Source organism: Osmia bicornis, chromosome 13 (genome assembly GCF_907164935.1).
Source record: "Osmia bicornis bicornis chromosome 13, iOsmBic2.1, whole genome shotgun sequence".
Lineage (NCBI taxonomy): Eukaryota > Metazoa > Arthropoda > Insecta > Hymenoptera > Megachilidae > Osmia > Osmia bicornis.
Window position 1 is genome coordinate 7,382,958 of NC_060228.1, and position 21,701 is coordinate 7,404,658.

Here is a 21,701-nt window from a genome sequence, read left to right on the forward strand (position 1 = left end):
GCGTCGTGTTTCGGGTGTCGTGTACGCAAGCCAACCGGTCGGAGAAAAAGGGGTTGTAACGGAAAAATCGGGTCGAGTTTACACGGGGCAAACGTATTTTACTTGGCCATCAAAATATTTAGCCAGATAACACGAGGATGCTTTCCTAGTCTCCCGCCTTGCGATTCATTAAATTACAACTACACCTGGTCCGCGCTTCCTCTGTTTTCATTAATCCCAGAATTCTATCTTTCCTTGCATCTACGACTTATCTCATCAGATTCTCCGTTAAGTATCTTAGATACATTTTCCTCGGCTCGACGACTATGCCCCGAGTAATATCCTAAATGGTCCTCAGAGCCAGGCAGCTGAAACTTTGCAGAAATTAGCTGCTCGAAACTATCAATAATTGAAGGGTCCCGGGTACTTGTACCGAACGGTGTAAGTCCCTTCTCGTCGTTCGTATTATCATCCTTTACGATATCGCTAATAAGAGGTTTCAGGCCTTCAAGAATCTCCGCGACTTTCGCTAATCCTCTCCTTTCGTCCATGCTCCCTATCATCGTTCGACCATCTCCGGCGCTCTTGCAAAACGCGAAAGCCTCATTTGCTAAAACGTTCGAATTGCCGGGGCGAAACGAAAGGAAGACGAGATTTTCTTTCACGCGACTCCGAAAGTCGGGTGTCACGCGTGTTCGAATCCTAAACGCACACGGAGCCAGGCAAATGAAGCGGAGTCGCCCACGTTCCGTGGCAAGGATTCGCTGTATCACGATAGGATTTATCGGTCGCATTCTCCTTCCTTCTGCCCTCCACCTTTTCTTCCTCTTCGTCCTCTTGCATCCACTTTCCACTCTTCTCTCGAACACCTATGGCCGGGCCATCGGTCTTCAATCACGCTCGGATCTTTCGTCTCGATAGCGCGAGCATAAGCGTACGAGACCCACATGTAACTCTTTCCTTTTTCTTTCTCTTTCTCGACCGATCACGATCCTGGCTAATAATAAACCGTACGGCTGTTTAAACGTTTCTCTCGCGACTCTCGGTCAATCACCGTCCAGGTATTACCTGTCGTAATCCACGGGGATTACGGGTAATTGTACAGAGGGATAGGTGAGAAACGCAGCTACGGGCTTGTTTCCGGTATTTCGGATGTTCCGGTGATAAATAGACCCTACCGTCCAACGGTGAGAACCGACTTCTTGCAGCGCGATGCGCTCGCTGTTGTTGCCCGGTTATTTATTAACGGGGGCAATGGGAAGGCTGATTTAAACGCGGCAAAGTAATTAATTACACGCGCGGTACACGGCGCTGGTATGAATTTTAATAAAGATCGCACGGGAGGATGTTCCATGGGAACGTCGAACCAACGCCCCCGTTGGTGAATCGAATTTCGCGCGTTTCGCGATAAAAATCTGTCGACGTATTTGCCAGGCAATAATAACAGCCTGGTAAATGATGATTAACAAGATGTTTTCGCACGGAAAATGCGCGTTAGCCGGCCGAAACAAATTGCATTCATTCATGAAGCAATGTTTGCGAAAGATCACTCTTTGGATATAAATAAATATCCATGAACAGGGGGAATTATTATGATCCGTTTGACTTATTAATTGGCAACAAAATTGGCTCGACATTCATAAAAATACACCCTTACTCTACGTTTCCCGGGAAATCATCGAAATACACACGGTGGAGCGTTAACCGCGTCGCCTCCGCGTTTCGAAATTTATTCCCTCACGCGAAATGCCTGATACAATATTCAAATATGTTAAATCAGATCCGAATGGTTCCCAGAGTGTCAGCCAAGATCCTCGAGAACTATGCATTCGCCTCGTCCAGATCCTTCTGCCTCTTGAACCAGCACCTATGACCGAGCCATCGGTCTTCAATCACGCTTGGATCTTTCGTCTCGATAGCGCGAAGCGTACGAGATGCGCCCAGTGGTTCTCAAGCCTCATCAGCGTAGATCGACAAAGATCGATAGGCGAAAAAGAATGATTCACGGTCGTCCCTCTGCGTTCCACCAATGGATATATTTATCCGACAGAAATATTTAAAGAAGATCGTAAGGTCTTGGGGCGGTCGGAACGTTTCCCAGGGAAAATATTTGTTTAAACGCTTCGTCCCCCGGGCAGCCCGCGACCGATGCCACGAATTTTCGACCGTGTATGTTTACGCAACGTGTAAAAGGAAGACCGCGGGATTTTTCTTTCGTTTATCCACCAGTTGGCGGGGTCTGTTTATCCGTTGTCCATTATTGATGCGGTTTGCGGCTCGACCCGTGAACAGAAGATAGGATTGATCGTTTCATGAGTTATTCAGTAGTCACTTCAAAACTAGATTTGTACCCTTTAACTGGTACCGAATATTAAACGCTGGGATTACAATGTGTTCGTTTGATACCAAGCTCGAAGTGACGGCTTTCGGTTGCTCTTAGGAGAAAATCAATCGTCTAGTCGCTCAGAAGTGACAGAAATAGTATGCAGAAATAAGTGAAAACGTCGGTAAAACTCCGTTTTATTACTTGCCAATCTCATCAATTATCCACTTTCCATTCGATACAGTCGGAATGATTACCCTCTCTCGAGGTATCGGCTATAAATCAATATAGACAGCTGGTGAAATCGTACGGAATTGTAAGATTCCTCTCTATTTGGATGTTCCCACGAAAACGATAGAGGTTTGCGGCGGAAGGTGTAAGCCGAGCACGCAGCGTTCACAACCGAACGAAAATGAGTTTTCCCAGTGTTATTAATGGGGCCAAGTGAGGGCAAGAAGGCTAAAGTATTTTAGCTTGGATGATAAATAGCCACGGTATTCCCAGGTTGATTTTATTTATATCATTTACACCCAACCCGGCTGTCCGCGCTTTTGATATATACCACCGCCCCGTTTATTTCCTCGGCTACATTAAGTCACGGCCGCCGAACTCTGTATTCTTTTCATTATCTCGTGGCTCGATACCGGCGACCGTGTTCTTTTTATTTCTCCCTATCTCTCTTTCTCTCCCGCACGAAGCGTTTCCCCCTTTGCATCGACGCCGGGGAAGAAAAATTGATTGCCTTATAGAATATCGAGGAACACTGGGTTCGCGCGTTGCGTTATAAATAGTGTGCCAGAGTCTCTGTCTCTAATAAGGACGCGCTCTTTTATACTTCATTATAAATAGCGCGGTGACTTTTAGATAATGAACGAACATCGAGTCGACTCGTGATTGAACCGAGTGATTCATTGAATGAGCACTTATCGTTGTCTGCCATAAATGGATATATTCCGTCGGCGTTATTAACGATAACCTAGTATCTTTTATATAACTATAATCCAGCCACAATAGCAGCTTTCTTGCTTTAATTATCAATACCGAGATAATATCGTTCCTTTTCTCGTTCCAATCGCGTTTCTATTGGAGAAACTAGTGTCGCCAATGTCTATTTTGCAAAAGCATCCCGCTTCTTGCAAGGAAACGGGACCGAAATCCATCGAATCACGATCGCAAAGTTCGCGGTGGAACGTTCCCGCCAGTTGGAAAAACGGTGAGATCGATCCTGGTCTGAATACATCGATGGAGCATCGTGCTCGCGGAAGGTATGCCAAACGAAATCTACGTGCACGAGGAAAGAGAGAAGGTTATGGCTACGTGCACCGCCATAGGAGGATCGTGCAGCTTTCGTATTATACCGCGGCGACCGATCGTTTGACCGCAAGATGAAACGGATTATTGCTCGACCACGTTCGTGTACCATGGTCGGGTATGCCTGTCCACCGGCGCCGGGATAGCGACATATTCATGCCGAAGGCCTTCGACACGCCGCCGAGACATGCATATGCAACCGACACACTGCGCCTATGTACCTGTGTATGGGTGTTTAGCGACATACCGCGCACGTGCGTTTAGAGGAGTTACCCTCGAGGACCTGACTCTCCGAGGATCCGATCCTCAAAGGCGTATCGCGTGATTCGCGGATGAGAAGGCTAACAACCGTTCCCGAATCGATTTCGATAACCTTCGATCGCGTACAAGACGTTCGATCAGTCGACACAGCTAATCAGCTAGAGGATTAACAATTAGCTAGCTCCTTACGATAGTTGCTTCGAAGGGACTTAACAGGTAGCTAGATCTTGTCTCCTTTGGATCTTAGCGTTAATTAACTATGGCTTCATTTGGATGGATGCGTTACGGACGGGATATCTCGGGCTGATTCGATTCCGCTCATATTCAGACACAGACGGGAAGCACGTCTGGAACTTGGTCCATCTTAGATTATTACGCTACATTTCGCTTGGAATAACCGCGGGGACTGAGGATGCCTTGAGCAACCGGATGATAGGATACAACAATTCTATCATCCGCTAGCGCATCACTGACGGACAAACAGATCGTCAGATGTTTCGGAACTGGGTGTTTGTTCATCTTCGAGATGTACCTTTCTTGGATAGGATGATTAATGTTTAAGTTGTAAATAATTTCAGTTGGCCCTTTTTGCTATTTTTGAAAATCCCTTCAATTGCGTTCATATTTTTGATATTAATTATTATTTCGAAGCACTGATAATACCGTTCAAGATTATAGAGATTCATGTTGAACAATGGTTAGTATAACAGAAGCAGATCAACGGGATTTCCGTTTGTTAAGATAGCTTTGCAGTTCTGTCGTGACAGGAGTCTCGTTATCGCTCGGAGACGTGCTTTAGATTCTGCTCCCGAACAATCGATAGCCTCGCGATCGAACGAATTCGTTTCCACGCGCGACTTTCGTACGTATCGGGGTCGATGTCTACTTACGCGATCTATCGAGGTCAGAGAGCAGAGGATGGGAAAAAGATTTATTATGCAAGAAGTCTCGTGCGCTAGCTCCGCTTTCCTCGCGCTTTTTATCGTCCTTATTGATTTTCGATTATCGTCCTCTAATGCGCCGGACGTTTTTGGGTTAAAGACCACCCGTGGCACCCGGTCTCTGGCCACTTCTCGACGCTCCTGCTACCACCAGCCCTACAGCGAAACCCTTAAATCTCGACGCGATCCCTTCGAAAGGAATCTCGAATTTCTATTCAAGCTTGTTTAATCAAGCCTGAAAGCCAGCCCTTTCCTGAAGATTCGAACATATCGATCGTATTCAATACAATATTCAATACAATTAATTGATAAAACATGCAAGCATGTCAGTATAAACGTATTTCGATAAAAAATAAACAGTTCAGATGTAGAGCGATAGGGTGCTTGTTGTTCACCCAGAAACAATGTATTAAGGTTGAAAGAAGATTGATCGTTCACAGGAAGAGTAGAAAAACAACAGGAAACAACATTGGAGCCTACAAAAATGAATATCGGCACAACAGTTTATTTCCCGGCGATATCGATGCGACGTCAAGCGTGTCGCAAATTCTTCAACGAAATGCGACATTTTCCGATAACGAAACGAGGGTGGGTCGTCTCGTTGAAGAACGATGGCTTTGATCGCTGTCGAACAGCTTGAAAACGCGAACAAATGAGCAGGAAAACCGACAGCACCGATTTTGGGTAGGCTGAACGGACAGACGTTCGACGTGATAGGATCGTGGCTGATGGTTTCGACGAGTCGCTCGCGAAATAGGGTTAATCGAATTCGCATGAAGCCGGGATATCTTTGATCCTCTTTTTGCTCGAAAGAAATAGGCCCACGGTGATTCGTGTGCCGGCATGAATAATTTGCCGTTCGATATATATCGCTTGTCTCGTCCTCTTTTCGCTATCCGTGTGTCCTCATCTCTTTGCCACCGCTCTAAATCCTGTTAGTCGAGAGGAACACGTGAAACATTCTTATACACTGAATGCATTATGGATAGAGGCGAAGGTAAACATTCGGTGGAGACTCGTAACGCTTGGGTCCTTGTGTTTTTTGGAACGAAAATAGAGCGAAAGGGAAATCTAAATATTGTATACAACCGAAAAGCTATGATATGTAGGGTAGTGTAACGATCGTCGTTCATTTTTCTTTTTATCATCGATAAAATGTTCGCAGATGCGTGCAAAATTCACAGCAGGTAAGTGGTTTACTATTTTTAGAATTACAATCAGCGCTGTTCGTTCCGCGCTTTATTCCTTATGAATATTCATAGGAACGCAAAGGAAATCGCATAAACTTCGGTAAGACAGTAGACGCGTGTAACCTGAGCTACAAGATTCAGGGTAACAGAGGCGGGTGGCATCTGTGCGTGATTCCACCCTTGTATCCAGCGAGGGAGTGTCTCAGCCCCTTCGAAAGTGAAATGGAGCGCGGCGAACCACAGAACGAGGATGATGTTCGCTGCATAATTGAATACCTGGTCCTTCGAACCTCGCACTGACGGCAGCTACATCCCATCCGATCGACCCTTCACCCCTAATCGATGTTTTCTTAACAACACACACCCTTATTTCGCGAGATCAGCCGACATGTAATAAAACCAATGTACAGATAGTATGAATAAATATCAACGTTGTTTCCTATGTATATCAAAGTTTCATGCTCTATTCTGAACCTTCTAACACCCTTCCGAATCCTTTTTGAACAAAGTAATCCCCTTCAGTAGTGTGAAATTGAAATCCTCACAGTCGCACCTCCGATATGTTTATAAAGAAGAAAATTCTATTAAAAGTCATAAACAATTTCATAGGGTTTCCAGCCGCATGGTTACCGTTACCTTTGTTAACGAAAGAAAAAAGAGAAAAAAAGGGAAAAGAAGAACGAGGCGAAGGAGGATGAGGAAGATTTCCCGTTTAAGCCGCTGGCGGACGGAATTTAAAAGCAGTTTAAATCCTGCCGGGTGCGAGAGAGCGTCATTAAAACCATAAAAATCTTATGGACATAAAAAGCATACGTGAAGCGGGCGCGATCCAGCGGCGCATCGACGTTTCCCTTTAAAACACTTTTCACCGACGGCCTTTCCCTCCCCCGCACCTGATCGTAATGGATAGAAAGAGCCTCGTCGAAGCTCTCTGCCGCAAATCCGAAGCACCCATTCCCCTTCTCGTTTCTCTACAGCGGCGCCCCTTCAACCCTCTTCAACGTATCCAACACCATCCTCTTGCCCGTCGCTCGCGCGCACCAGACACGTCGATTTTTATTCCCCGACTTTCTGTATCTCGTGCCAAGCTTCGGATACTTCAGAAGAGAAGCTGACGAAAGCTGACGCAAATGTGTCCGCCCGCCAACAGCCGCTTCGAAAACGCCAGGGCACGCCGAGCCACGGCTAATGCAGACTGCTTGTTTGCTTGCTTGCTTGTCGCTTCGCAGAAGCGAGCGGACGAGCCTGATACTCGAGACACCGGTAGCGAAGCGAGTGGATGCCAGCGTGAAGCTTGTAAGCGGACCGACTCGCGAGATGTTCGAAATCAAACGGATCCACCCCCTCGTCGAACGCCAACACGCCCGCGTGTACTTGTTACGCCCATCTTGTTACTTGCTCGGAGTAAATTCAGACAAAGTTGCCGCTCTCTGATGTTTCGATGCATATCTACTTTTCAAGGACGACTTACACCTTCACGGTATCTTCGCGTTGTTCTCTGCTTCGTTTTTCCATCCCCCTGGGCGTTAGAATTTCATTCGAATTTTCTATTCTCGCTATCGTGACACTAATTCCCACGACATGTCTAACGAGGCCAACACAAACGTCCGCAATGTCGCGATCCGTTGCAAGGGGAGATGCATCTAGCTCAGATTACGCTTCCATCCCTCTATCGCCTTCTCTTTGGATCCGGCATGCTCCTTGGTCCTTCTGTCTCTCCGATCCTCCGCTCTCCTCGTCCCGTCTTCTCCGTCTCACCCTAGATCTCTCCTCTTTGTGGCGCTGTTCAACGTACCCTGCCTCTCTAGCCACCCTCCGATGCCACAATGTACCCAGGCGCATTGTAGCCTAAGTGCATACCGGTGCAACTATTGGCCGCTAGGTCTGTGTATACAGGGTGACCGATAAACAGCGTTCGGATTGTCGACGCACGGAATTGACGGAAGCATCTAATCGGTCGTCGCGTAATTCGCTCTGGAACAGCGTAATCGGGCTTGTTGTTTTCCCTGCGACATACGCTTTCGTCGCGGATAAACGTTCCAACCTGCAGAGATGGAAATCGCGAAATACTAGAACCGATCAGCCGTGAGATTATCGCGATGCACCGGTGATAATGCAATCGGGGAATTATGGTTAGATCGGCGGTAAACAATAATGAACAATGGAATTGTCGCGTTATTGAAAAGGGACCTACCCTTTGTACGAGCTCGATCAAAGGACATCGTTCGATGATTCGCGCGATATTCAGGGGGATGATTGTTAAGCTCCTGTCAATTTTGAAGATACGACAATCAAATTCAGAGGGTATATATGTAATAGAAAATTGTGGAGAATATAATTGGGCGTTTTATGCAAAAAGAATCTGGATGTCCTGAGATCATTCTCGCATCTCTGAGCACGGTTTCTGTACAACTAACACGTATTGGATTGGTAGACGGAAGACGTCGTGCCTGTTGATCGACCGATGTGATCAAATTGTGAGCAATGTTGCGTGCATAACCAACATTTGCACGCCCCAAATATTCCTGCCGCTATCAAAGAGAAGCGCGACCGATAGCTGTCGGCCAGCACTGTCCATTCCGATAATGATTAATGCATTAGGTAGAAATACTCCCGCGGATAATGATGTGTAACGAACGTAAACGTAAACGATCGACCATGGTAGGTATCGCGATTCGAAATTAGGCAAACCCGGGGAAAAACCGTTCGAACAATCCTCTCGTACGATCGGCCGAGTTTCTGCCCGTCCGAACGGATCCTCTTGCGGAACAACGTTAATTGATTGCACGATAAATATTGTTCCCTTTTGAAAGTGTACAGCGGGATCAATTAACGGAACGGCGTTTATTTGCATCGGTTGATATTAATTACGCAAGACACGGTTGCCTTTTAACCAACCCGCTCGCGGATATTTACCGCGCTTCGACGAGAATCCGCGGAAAATTTTCGCCGCATTCTATCACGGCCAGCATCATCGTTCATCATTAACGAAATTTAACTGCTCGCCGTTCTACCGTACACCGTGAACACCCGTGGCTACCGAATTCGATGAAAATCGACGTTCCATCGTTGGTGGAAGATTAACCCTTCCCGCTGCTTCTACCGTGAGTTAAAGGGGCGAAAATTTTGGATCCAATTTGTAAAAGGTACTTTGTAGAGAAGTTAGTTCTTCGGTGTTCGTTGTCGATTCGCACGGGATATCAGGAAGAAGAATAAAAAGACGAAGTTCGCAATGAGATAGCGAATTCGATAGAAAGAAAGATGATACGGGTCAAGAAAGGAAACGGAGGATAGAATGATTGACGGGGAGCGAGAAAAAGATCGTAGATCGATGGGGATGAAAAATGGAGGAAGCAAAGGGAAGTTGAAGTTCGGAATACGAAGAAGACAGATGTAAGAAGGTAGAAGAGTGGAGGAAAGATAAATCGTATAAGCAGACGTAGAAGAAGAGCAAGAAGAGGTTAAAGGAGGAGAGGCGAGCAATGGATAAGAAGACGACGGCAAACGAGGAGCGCGTAGATCGTTCCCTTGATTATTTAACGACGATATCTGAGGGCGTTGCAAAAGCGAGGCAAACGCCAGATGAAAAATATATGATCCGCGAATGGAAGAATGGGGGGTGGGTACGAGCATGAATAACGAAGTTGGGGTGTACACGAGAAAGTCACGACGTCACCTTACTCTCGCATTTCTATTTCTTTCACGCCTTCTCCGAAGGCATTCTTTCTTTGGCAATCGAATTTGGTTGGAATAAAAATAAATGCTAAATTTGACATCTTTCAAAATAATTAAAAAATGAAAGAGGAACTGCAGAATAATGATTCTGGTAAGAAAAGAAAGGCAGAGCTTAAGCGGGCAACGGAAGTATCAGGGTTTTCAATATCGCCGATTATTTGTAGCAATACGGGTGTAATTTGGCGCGCCATATTATAGCAATTTAAGGCGATTAAACCGGCCCCGCCGGGTTTCGTAATTTTTCAGCGGTTCACGGAACGCTCGCTTCATCAGTCGTTTTCTCAGGGGATCCAAGACAGTTCCTCGGTGGCGAAGGTCAACGGTGTTAATAGAAATAAGACAGGATTAATAAACGCCTTAATGAAACATTCCTTCGAATAGCGAATTAATTGGGAGCGGCAATTCCCTCGAGGCGTGAAAGTGACTCACGTAGCGTGCTGCTGTTGCCGGTCGTGGGGCCGTTTCGACATTGGGCCCCCCTCGCGCCAATTTTCTGCGATCAACGTTTATTAAACGCATTCCACCATTCCCCTCTCGCTCCCCCTTTTATTGTCTAACCGTAATTATGAATTTCCGTGAGCGGCGTACACGATCGAATCGTTTCCCGTTGTCGCGCCATGCGATCGATCCGATCTGACCCTCTTCCGCGTACAGGGGGGTGCAAGAAAAATTGTTCGCCGAGGAGATACCTCGTCGAAATTCGAATCACGAGTGCTTCCGTCGGCTCGAAAATTGCTCCCTGTATATTTCCCGGTCGCCGATAGGTTAATCAAACCGGACGGATCTTTTCTAGGCTCGGCTGCCGTGGTCACAATGAAAAATCAACAAGGCCAGGGGCTTCACTTTTAACGCTCTCCGAACGCACTTGGAGAGATGAAAGGCAGCAGCAGCATCGGCTCGGTGAGATATGGTCGGTATCCATCAGCGTAGAGTGGATGCGCGTAGTTCTGAATGGGTTTCTAATTACGAATAGCTCGGTACCAGTGAAATACGCGGCCACCAACGGCCTCCTCTCTCCGTCGAGGACAAGAGGGAAAAAGAACACCGAGATTCCCTTCGTCTACCCTTCGGCAAACTAATAATTTCGAATTTATATCGTGAACGTACGATGTTGCACTTCGAATCATACGGTTCGTGTTGCGTGCACGACCTCGAAGAAGAGTGGCTATCTCGAACATACCGAAAGTATTATGTAGCTGCGAGGTACACTGGTGTTTAATGAAATTTACAGAGGATGTACGGATCACTTCGTTCCTGCAACAAAATCGTGTTGAAATTCCACGGATGTGCTAACTGAGCGGCTAAGACTGAGTAACGGATGTAAAGAAAAATGAATTATTCTGCTGAAGAATTTCCAGGAAGAAAAGTGAAAAACTGAGAATGAAAAAGAGGACAACGTCGGGAGGATGTAAACGGTTTCACGGTGTACACGAGACAAGACACCATGAGTCTTTCTTAACTTATCTCGAATCCGAAAATCGAATAACATCAATCTCTTTTGTGGCGTCCCGTGCACCTCGGGACCCTTTCCTCCTCGCTTTTGCGCCCTGCTCCCTGTAGCATTGACTGCTCGAGTGCAAGTCTCTTTGTCTCCTCTGATGGCATATACGCGAGGCAAAAGTACCCGCTTCGAGAGTTATAACGGTAAGGCGGCGACTTTGGCTTTTGAAATTTATTGATTTAAACCTTCCGCCTTTCTCCTCCCTTCTCCTTCTCCCTCGCCATTCTCTGCTCACCTTTTTCTCCTTTTTATTTCTCTCTCTGTACTCTTCGACGCGATTCGAAGGCGTCTTTACCTGTTGGAAAATCGAGTTCCTTTTGTCTATTAAGCGATCGAGCACGAATCGTGTCGCGCACAAAGGATCTCTGGTTAAAATCATCTTTCGCTGTAAGAGGGACACGGTGGTCGGGCCCTTCCTGCCGGAGGACCAGCCGCCTTCTCGAGTGGAAGGACTCGAGCGAAAGGAGCTACTCGAGTGTTCGTCGAACGAGTGACGAAAAGCAGTCCAACATCAGGGTAAGCTTAATTGCTTAGAAACAGGGGCTGCTAGTTTCTTTCTTGACCCATAAGTACCCTCTGCTTTGAAGAAGCTACGTTGTATCACGGTTGCAGAAAAAATTATTAACCCTTTTGAACTATTCAAGATTCCAAAGATTGATCATCGTGAAAAATAACTTTCAAAATGTGTAGAGATGGTTAAAAAAAGAAAGAGAAGAAAGTATTGATCTCATCGAGAAACGCGAAGTTACGATCGAGCAGCGAGATGCCAGTCAAAGGAGAAATCGAATTTCCGTCACGCTTAATCGCGGAAAGTACCTTCCCACGTGATCTTTCCTATAAATTTCCCAGCTTTTAGAATTTTTCACGAAATTTCCTTGTTGAGATCGCGAATTTTCAACATAACAGGGCTTTTCATCCCTTTTTTCATTAACACGGTGAACATTTTTTGTCAAGTTTAAAGCTTAATTACCAGCTCTATTTTCTGTCACGCACGGAGACACGAAACCGGTACACGTTACGGTGTAATTCGACGAACTAGTTGATCCAGGGTCAACAACGAAAACCGCGTTCCACGAGAGCCGATACCTTTTGTGAACTCGTTCAGCAGCACGCATCGCGCGATCGACTAATTGCTGGCGCGCTCGCGCGGCCTTTTCTCTCCCGCTGACTCGCGTCGAACGATAATTAATAACCTCTCGCTGGTCGGTGTCGACGGTAAATAAACAGCGGCGGGCTGTTTCGATCGAGCTATCGAACGGGCTTGGCCGAGTGCACTCGTGTAAAATGCCTAGAATACATCGGCTCGCGTCGCTATAAATTACGCGGAGCCTCGCGACGATGTATAATAGTACGGAAACAGAGTTTTATTACGTGCAATCGTGGGTGAAAAACACCGTGATGGCGATTGATAAAAAAAAAAGTCATAAATTATTCATGCTCTAAGAATCTAGATACTATTATTACTGCTTTAATTTAATAATTAAACTGTAGCTTTGGTATGTCTGACTAGACATGTTCATTATCTACTGTGGCAGTGATATTAGTCAATAATAACAGTTCCTTCAGTACCTCGTCTCATGTTTTAATTAATTTGATGTGAGGAAATGTTTTTCTCGGCAAAGACGATTTTCGCACGGAGTCGCCGAAATACGAGCTACGTTGACCTCGAACCGGTCCGAAGGTAGTTTATGATGGTACTCGATTTCCCAAACGAAAGGGAGGAGCGGCGAGACCGGAGATTCACAATCCATGGGCCATCGGATTGATATATCGATGTTCCCGCACGGACACGAGGCCTCGCCCCCATAAAGCATTACAACAGGCCCCTGGTTGTTGGACCAGGGGTTCGCGTGTAGTCGAAGAGCATCGAGTGTCTTCTCTTCGTTTCCTGCTGTACATTCATCCTCAACCCCCTATTCCTTTACGTCGCGTCGGTCGCTTTAACAGCGTTTCTACGTCTACAATTTGAACATCAACTCGTTCCTAACACTTGCGAAAATTTTGGGATAAAATAGCTTTCCTTCGACGAAGCGATAATTCTTCTCCGGAAGTACGCATGTCCTAGCAAATCACGGGTTCCGGACGAGATCGAGGGTTGGATGAAACGCAACGACATTAACGTCTCCCTTCGACGCCTCTCGGAAGCTGTAGGCCGATCAAAGGCTCCCTTTTGCCCTCGATTCGTCAGAAAACTGGCACGCGGCCGGACTAATCACCTAAAGGGAGAAAAGGTCGGCTGCGTAAACGATAATAGTCCCTGCGGTATCACAGGTGGAACACGAGTCGAGGGAGAGAATGACGAAGGAGATGGTGGAGTGGGAATTTGTTTTTTCTTCGGCAGCTGAAACATTCACGATCGTTGACCGTCTGTCGAGCTTCCTCGATCGAAGACCCTTTATTTTATTGAACCACCTTTCGTGAAATTCAGGCAATTAAGGAGGTAGCCAATCGTTTCCATGAAACCTCTCATTTATAACATATCGTCAGTTATTATTAAATAGCCTCCTCCTTTTCTTTTCTGAATCGGAAAAGGCGTTCATAGCCTGACACTTTTGTGAAAATCACGTCGGATCAGGAAACATTCCTCAAGCTAGGGGAACAGCAATGTGGAAACGTGTATTCTCGGTGGTACCCTATGAGAATACGCGGGACGTTTTTCAACCGGATCATGCATTATTCAGTTGTCGATGGCGGATCAACGATCAAGCCTTATAGTGACAAATTGATTGCTTCCGGAACAGGCGACGTGACGGTTCAAAGCGGCTCCATCTAGTCGTGACACGATATCAGTAATTGCAGTCGCTAGTGTCAGCCGTTCCTAGATATGATTTGTTATACGACATCTAACAATGCGCGTTAGGATTCATGGAATTTTTCACTTTGATGCATTTGCCCCAGTTTCTCCCTTCAATTTCGATTCCTTATTTATTTTACAATTTCCATCAATTTTTCCATACAATTTCCACATTCGATTCTCGTCGAACGTTGAATCACACGACGGGCACAATCGCAAATGAGATTTGACGGGAACGATGCACCCAGTCACGGTTAAGAGTCCGGCCCAACGAATCAGAAGGGTATCAATAACAGCGTAACGGATATTTACGGATCCAGGTTGTTAGGTGACGCGTAACAATAGCGATCATGACTCGCGGCTGGCCATTAATTAAACGAGCCGCGGGTAATTAGGTGCCAACGAATAAATTCGGTTTATCTCTAATTATTCCGCGAGTATATCGGTGATCAAAGGATTCGTCGGGACAGGATCGAAAGCCATGGCGTTGTTATTAGATAGGGAACGAACGTATCTAAAAATAGATAGAATCGATCGATCTAATTGCCTCTGTCCAAACAATCGCCGCACGTTTCGTTTGTCCACGCCGATGGAAAGTGTAACTCCGCGGAACGTAGTCGCGAGAATTCAAAGAATCGTCGCCGTTTAACCGATGCAATTAACACCGTAGAGAGAGAGAGAGAGAAAGCGAGCGTGCGCGGAAACGCTTCATCGTCCGAATGGTAATTGCGTAGATAAAGTTTCGTAATTGATGTTGCTGCGTTTATCGTCGTCCGAGATTGCCCGTGTAATTACACCTGGCCGTGATAACGACGAAGGAAAGAAAGCACCCGAGAGAATCTATAATCCGTGGAGAACAACGAACGAATCTCGCGAGGAAACGGAAACCAACTGTTCCACGCCTCTTTCAATTTTCGCGAATGAAAATTTGCAATTCCATAAGGAAGAACGTTGTAAGAATTCTCGTTCCGAAGTCTCGTTACCGAACCGTGTCGCTGTACAGTCGCACAGTAAGGGAACGGATCGAAATACACCGGAACTATCGTTGCCTTCGTTTTCACCCTCTTGATTCAATCCCCTTACCCGTTCCCCTTGCTGCTACTTCCGGTGTCGGTGGTACGACCCCACGCACGAGGTCGACTAATCGGAAAGGAGACGACACGTTTCTGAAAATGAGCTCGTATTACTTTTTTCCCTTCGTTCGCCGAAAAAAACAGCCGGGTTCGAAGGTGAGCACGACGGGTTAACGCGGGGCGGCGTTCACAGTAAAGGGGTGGCTGATGTAGCTCGAGGGAGGGGTAGCGGTGGAGGCCAATCAAGCCAGAACACACACAGCGGATTCGGAAACGAAGCAATTTCTCTTCCAGCCACGTTGCTGGAACTCTCTTGTCCGCGTTTCTCCCGTCCTCCTCACGCTCCCGCTTCCTTTTGCCCCGGCAATCGAGCTACAAGCTAGAATTTCTCCGGTCTCGGCGAGAAAAAGGGAGTTTTCCTCGAGATAACGACCGGAGAGTACTTCGAGAGGAACACCCTTCTCGCTTTCGGTTCGACGGCGAGCGGAATGGCAGCGAGAAAGAATACTCTCGAGGGAAAGGGAGCGAACGAGCGTAAGAGGGAAGAGGAGAAAAGGAAGGAAAGAGAAGAGGATGTCGCTCGGCAGAAACCGGCCAACCGGCAAGAACGCGAGACGATCGCCATTAGCGCCTCCGTCCACGGTGTACAAAGGAGGCGAAACGCGCGAACGTGAAACGGCAGCCATCCTGAGGATGGTTGCACGCGAGAACGCGTGAAACGCATCGTGATCTCCGGGAGATACCATTGCTGCCTGATGATTCTGAATGTTAATGGAGGAGAAAAGTATCTTCATTTATCTAGGCATCAACTAGGAATATGTTTGCAATAAAAACTGCAATTTCAAGTCCTATTCGCGACTTTGATATCTTCTACTCTATTTTCATCACAATTTGAAAATTAGCAACTTGGGAAGTCAAGAAGAACAAAATGAAAAAATTGTAAACGAGACCGATGATCGAGAAAACGAGGAGCTGAAATTACATATAATAGAACAGCTAGGTCTATCATCTCGCATTACACAGTAATGTTCAATTATCCTGAAACAAATTGATGGAAAAAAGAGGAGAAAGAATCGTGGAAAATGGTGGAAGGACTGAAGTACGCGTATTCGATGCGATCCGAATTCCCGCGGATTCACGTTCCGTCCATGCAACGGCTCAATGTAATTTACTTTGACAGTAATAAAAGCTGTAATATTAGCCATTTATGACCCCGGATGTGTATGGCATACGTGGCGGTGTTGCGAGAAGGCAACGGAGTCGTTAAAAGTAATAGGTACACGTGGAAGAGATACCTGCTCCTTTCGTTCGGTGAATTTGCGGTAATAGCCGAGACAGGCCGGGAGGAATCAAATTTTATAGAAAATTTTACTGCGTTCCATCGACGCCACTTTATGGAGCGAAGTTTTTATCGGGCCAGCGAGGAGGCGAAGTTTTCAGAAGCCACGGATTTGGTGCAGCTGACACGAAAGCCGGCTTCGCCTCCTTCTTTCACGTCGACGATCGGTTAAGACCAATCACACGGGATAAAAGTTTCTCCTTTCTCTCTCTATTCCACGTTCTAGAAAAATCCAACGATGACCTAAATTCCACGCGCTGCCACCGTAATTGAACTTCACCGTCGGAGGGAAACGTCCGATAAATTTCGAGGGTTAATTTCGCCTCGCCGATTACCGCGATTCCATTAAAAAAGGTTATCGACCACGTGCATTCAAATGAAGTTGTTTAATTACTAATTGCTTTAATGCACTCTCAAATTTCGAATTCCACGCTCAAAGAAATACTGTCCTCCCGGACCGTTCGAAACCCCATCCTCTTATCTCGCCGCTTGCATCTCCCTTATCGTTCGAATTCATCTGAATAACGGCACGATCCGTTAAATGAATTCATAAGCTGACGGTTCGTACAGGTGCCAATGTTTACAGGAGCCACGTGACGGCATTCCAAAAGGTTGCCTTTAATAAATCTACCCGCTTGGTAAAGATCTTCTACGTTATTGTTTCTCCAAAACGGGAGAGAAAGGACGACCGTTTCCCTGTCGGCTATGATCTCGGCGATATTATATTAATATTTATGCTAACGTTATTATTTCTTATATCATTTAGATAGCGGACGCATTAAAATCGGGCAGGACGAAGCGTGGCGCTCACGAACGGATCGTTCGACGCGGCAGGCATCTCAATTTACCCCAAGACGACGTCCGCGATGTAAAGGCAGATAATAGAGGAGTTATAGGTGTACGCGTTGCCACCACGCACCACCGTTCGCCACACGGATCTCTGACAGAACGATAAACCTTCTTCTCACGGCAGCGTTGTTTTTCCAAGCTTTCACGTAAGTAAGTCGTGGGGATGAATCGGCCCACGGCGCGGGTATACGCTGCTCGCTAATTAAGAGGCCAGCCACGCCACTCGGATACCGCGCATGAGTTACAATAGAAACGAAGATCGTTTCACAGCTACGCCAGTGTTGAGTGTCCGGGTATTAAATCGCCTGTGGCTAGCCGCAGGTAACCGAGAAGCAGACTCGCGTTCCCGACGTTAACGTACATTTTTATTAGAGAATCTCTTCTAGCTACGCGGCTTCGTTCGCTTCACTTCCGCGTGGAAAGTTCGATGATCGACGCGAGATGTAATCGGCGATGCCGTGCACGGATAACCGATAATTTCAGGCCGGCTGGGGAAGCCGACGTTCGAATCGGCGAAGCGCACCTCGGATCCGCGCGTACCGCGGATATAGACGAGAACGATGTGATTTTTTTCGAAACTGGATCCTCTAGCGAGATTCAATTATTGTACCCATCGAATGGGAGGCACGTGAAAGGTTACGGACAGAGATCTCGTTAGAAGCATCCGATCATGCTTGCATTCTCTTTCGATCGACTTGAGACAGGATCGTACGATACGGTATTCCGCACGGTTAACTGTCGCTGCCTTGGGCCTCCACAGCGACGATTATCCGAGCAATCGGAAACAGCCTCCTCGAACTCTCAGACGGTATTAGTCGGATAAAGCAAGTGATTCGATTATTACAGCGATCACTACCCCTATAGAATCTCATTTACGAGTGGTAATTAAAATCCGTTAACCTGATCGCAGAAAAACACGAGTAACGACAGTCTTACGCCTTGCTTTTACCGAGCTACTTTATAATTTATTCTTTACTCGGTTCATTACTTTATGAACGTCTAGACAGCGTAATAAAGGTGATGTAACTCATCCGGTATAGGAATAGGTAAAACTTCTGTTCTAAACAACCACGGAAATGAGAAGATTAGAAAGCATATAATGAACGCGAGATGATTGGTATTCAACGTTGAACCGTGGGATTAAAAAAATTCTGAATATTATTTTAATCCCTTTACGATACAAGAAATTCTCAAAGAATGATTCACATCCCTCTAATACGGAGAACTATCCAAGTGTTACACTCACTTATTAATCCGCGGTTCAAATCCTTGGTTCCCAACATTTTTTTTTTTAATGATAATTTTTATGTAATAGTTATTCAAAAAGAGACAAATTATCATTCAAAAAAAAAAATGTTGGGAACCAAGGATTTGAACCGTGGTTTAATAAGTGAGTGTAACACTTGGGTAGTTTCCCTTGTAAGAGGAAAATCGTTGGAAAATAAAACACGAAGAATTACAATTTACCATAGTGTTTGGTGTCTGCCGAAGATTTATATTTTAATAATTATTGTGACAGTGGCGCTCGCGTGCGTAAGACCAATCAACACAGGTGTGTACGAGGTTTGCACGCGGACGGATGGACGGACGAGGCCGACAGATCGACGGACAGGAAGCCACGGGAAGCGAGCAGAAGGTAGGGGCCTGAAGGAGAGAGAAAGAAGGAGGCCCCGTGGATCCGAGAAACTCCTCGGGGCCCTTTTGCAAGGAGGATGCCCCCTTTACCAAGATGGCCTCCTCGCATTCCTCCACCACCGAGCTGAACCGCCACCACTTTCCTCTCTCTACCTCTTCTCTTCATTCTACCTCAAACTGTCTTCCCATTCGTGAAGTTTCTGTCTTTCCATGCAAATTTAGTTTTAGGATAGACTAACGGTACAGTTGTTATGTGAAAAAGCGTATATGATATCGGATTTGATTTAGGTGCTCTTGACATTGTCAATCCTTTTATAATGTAAAACTTGTTTCACGTTTGAATAAATTAATTTTTACGATATTACGTGTTCCTTTTTATTTAGAAATGACCCAAGCCTCCTACGTGTTATTGATACTAATCTCGTGGACGTTTGAGGTATCGTAATGAGAAACCAGACACTCCGTCAAACTGGTCTTACCACGTCAGGAGATTGCACTTACAGAAACGGTGTGTTATTTGCTCTGATAGAAGTCAGACAAGCATGCGCTCGACAACCTGCCAAGGAAATCGAACATGTTCTCTAATCTCCTCTAAGCAGAAAATGCACTTCTCATAACCGAGATCTATTTACGGTTGTCCTTAAGTAAATAGCTGCATAATAATTTCGTTTTAATCAGAATCAACTCACGTATGCGAATGCATAAAATAGATACACAGATACAGTAAATTATTCAAACAGCATTTACAGCTGAAACAGATATAAATATCACAATATAATAAATAATTTATGATGATAATGGTAATTACAACGAAATGCATTAAATTGCATTTGCATAAATGAATGGAATGCTACACATCTGTTTATCTATGTGCATTTTGCGAACACGTTCGTTTCGAGTAACCAGTGTCTGATTATCACTATCTGAATTCTTTAATACATCCGTGTAGGGGTGTTTGCTGCAATTTTAAAGCAAGTGCAAAAGCCACGCGTGCGAACGGCTATTTAGGAAGCGGCTAATGCTTTCAAATACCCGAAGCACACGTATCTCAAAGGCTCATGTTCATTTTCCCGACCCATGGTTCCCCTTTCATTCTTTCTTTCTTTCCGAGATGTTAAGGTGCACGTATACAAGAGCCCTGGATGTTTCGTTCCGCCTCCTCGTGCACCTAGCCGAAGCATAAAACACCAGCGTGGAAAACGAACGAAAAGCTCTGAGTGCTCGACGGCCACCGAAAGAAAAACGTTTCCTAATCCCCGCAACTGCGTCCTCCGTCCAGGCGGTAAGTGATACGGTTTAGGATTCTTTTTTCCTTTTCTTTCCTTTTACTGGCGCGACTGGATTCCCTGTTGCCAGCAAGAATTATGACGGCTACGAGATCTTTCTCCGTTGGAAATGCACTGTGCACCGTGGTTGCACTTATTTCGAGTTTACCGGCATCGGACTGACGTCCTTAAGTCCCTGTATCCTCCAGGGAGAGGTGAAAGTTTCGTACAAAGCCCGAGAAATTTTCGGGGCGAGCTCGAAAGACAAACTTCTGTTGTCTATCTCGACGACAATCTTTGTTTAAAATATTCTCGGATTCATTTTAGCGGAAGCTCCGGTGCAGCGAGGGGCGATTGTTCGAACGCGAGAAACTTTATCGTATCCTTGTCAATGTCTGGAAAATTATTATGGAAAGATGGCGTACGCGCTTCTTATCGTAATTACCAGCAATAATATCGTAACTATTCACAGGCGGGCGGTTTAGTTGCACGCCGTACTAAAAGCAGCTGTTCGATGGATGCAGGATGCACTCTCGTTCTCGTATATAGTCTACAAAATGCACTTCGGAAGCACCCCTAAGTACCATGCAGGAACCTGCTACGCGGAATTATGTCAGCGTTGCCATATTATAGGTATTCTAATTGTTCAATAAAGCGGCTGGGCGACTACATAGTGTGCGCCCTGAAATTATAACCGTAGAACTCGATTATTTGACAAAATCACCTGTTCCGTGGAAAAATTGCTATCGTTGAATCCCTTGGAATTCTTTGAAGCGATATAATATTAATGACTGTTTTGAACCATGATTTCTAAAGATGCAAAAGAAAGATTATCAAGATCGTTAATATAAGACGAAGAAAAGTTTAAAAAAAAAAAACTCAAAGAAAACGTTTTTAGGGCAGCAGATGCATCAGAAATGAAAGAAAGCAGGTCGAGAATGTTCCCCATTTTCCGCTCATCGACGCCCATTAAAATCACACGCGGTGCAGAGGATCGATCAAGCAACATGCCTGCTTCCGGGAAATTACATCTGCCTCGTCCTCGCGAGCTTCTTCGCGCAATATAACCGTCGACAATAATTACGTAAGTGTTCGAGGAGCTGACTGTCGGTGTAAAGAGGTCGGTGTCGCTCTAAAAGCAGCCGTTCGATGAATGCACCGATACCGCTGTCTATTCAGTTTGCAGCAGAGCCCAGAGAGAGAGAGAGAGAGAGAGACCTATACAATCGAGCAATCGAGCACACCCACGATGCTGTTGGTGCTGCTGCATCTCCGGCACGCACAGAGGCGAAACCCGCTGGCGCCGGAGGATTACATCGGGACCCACCCCCGTAGTCTGGGTAATGCATCCGATTGAATATTCGACGGGGGTGGAGCAAGGGAAGAGGAGCACCCACAACGGTCCCTAGGCACGCAAACGCCACCGAAGACCCTTACGATGAACAACGAACCGGTGTACGCGTGTCCGTATTTGCACCGGGTTCTGCTTTAAATGGCCGCCGGTT

The 21,701-nt window shown here is 46.0% G+C and overlaps 1 protein-coding gene across 2 annotated transcripts in view; it reads right to left on the reverse strand.

Annotated features, from left to right (window-relative positions):
- Positions 1-21,701, reverse strand: part of LOC114874868 (latrophilin Cirl-like) — a 308,074-nt gene that overhangs the window by 88,033 nt on the left and 198,340 nt on the right. The gene's annotated exons all lie outside the window — the stretch shown is intronic.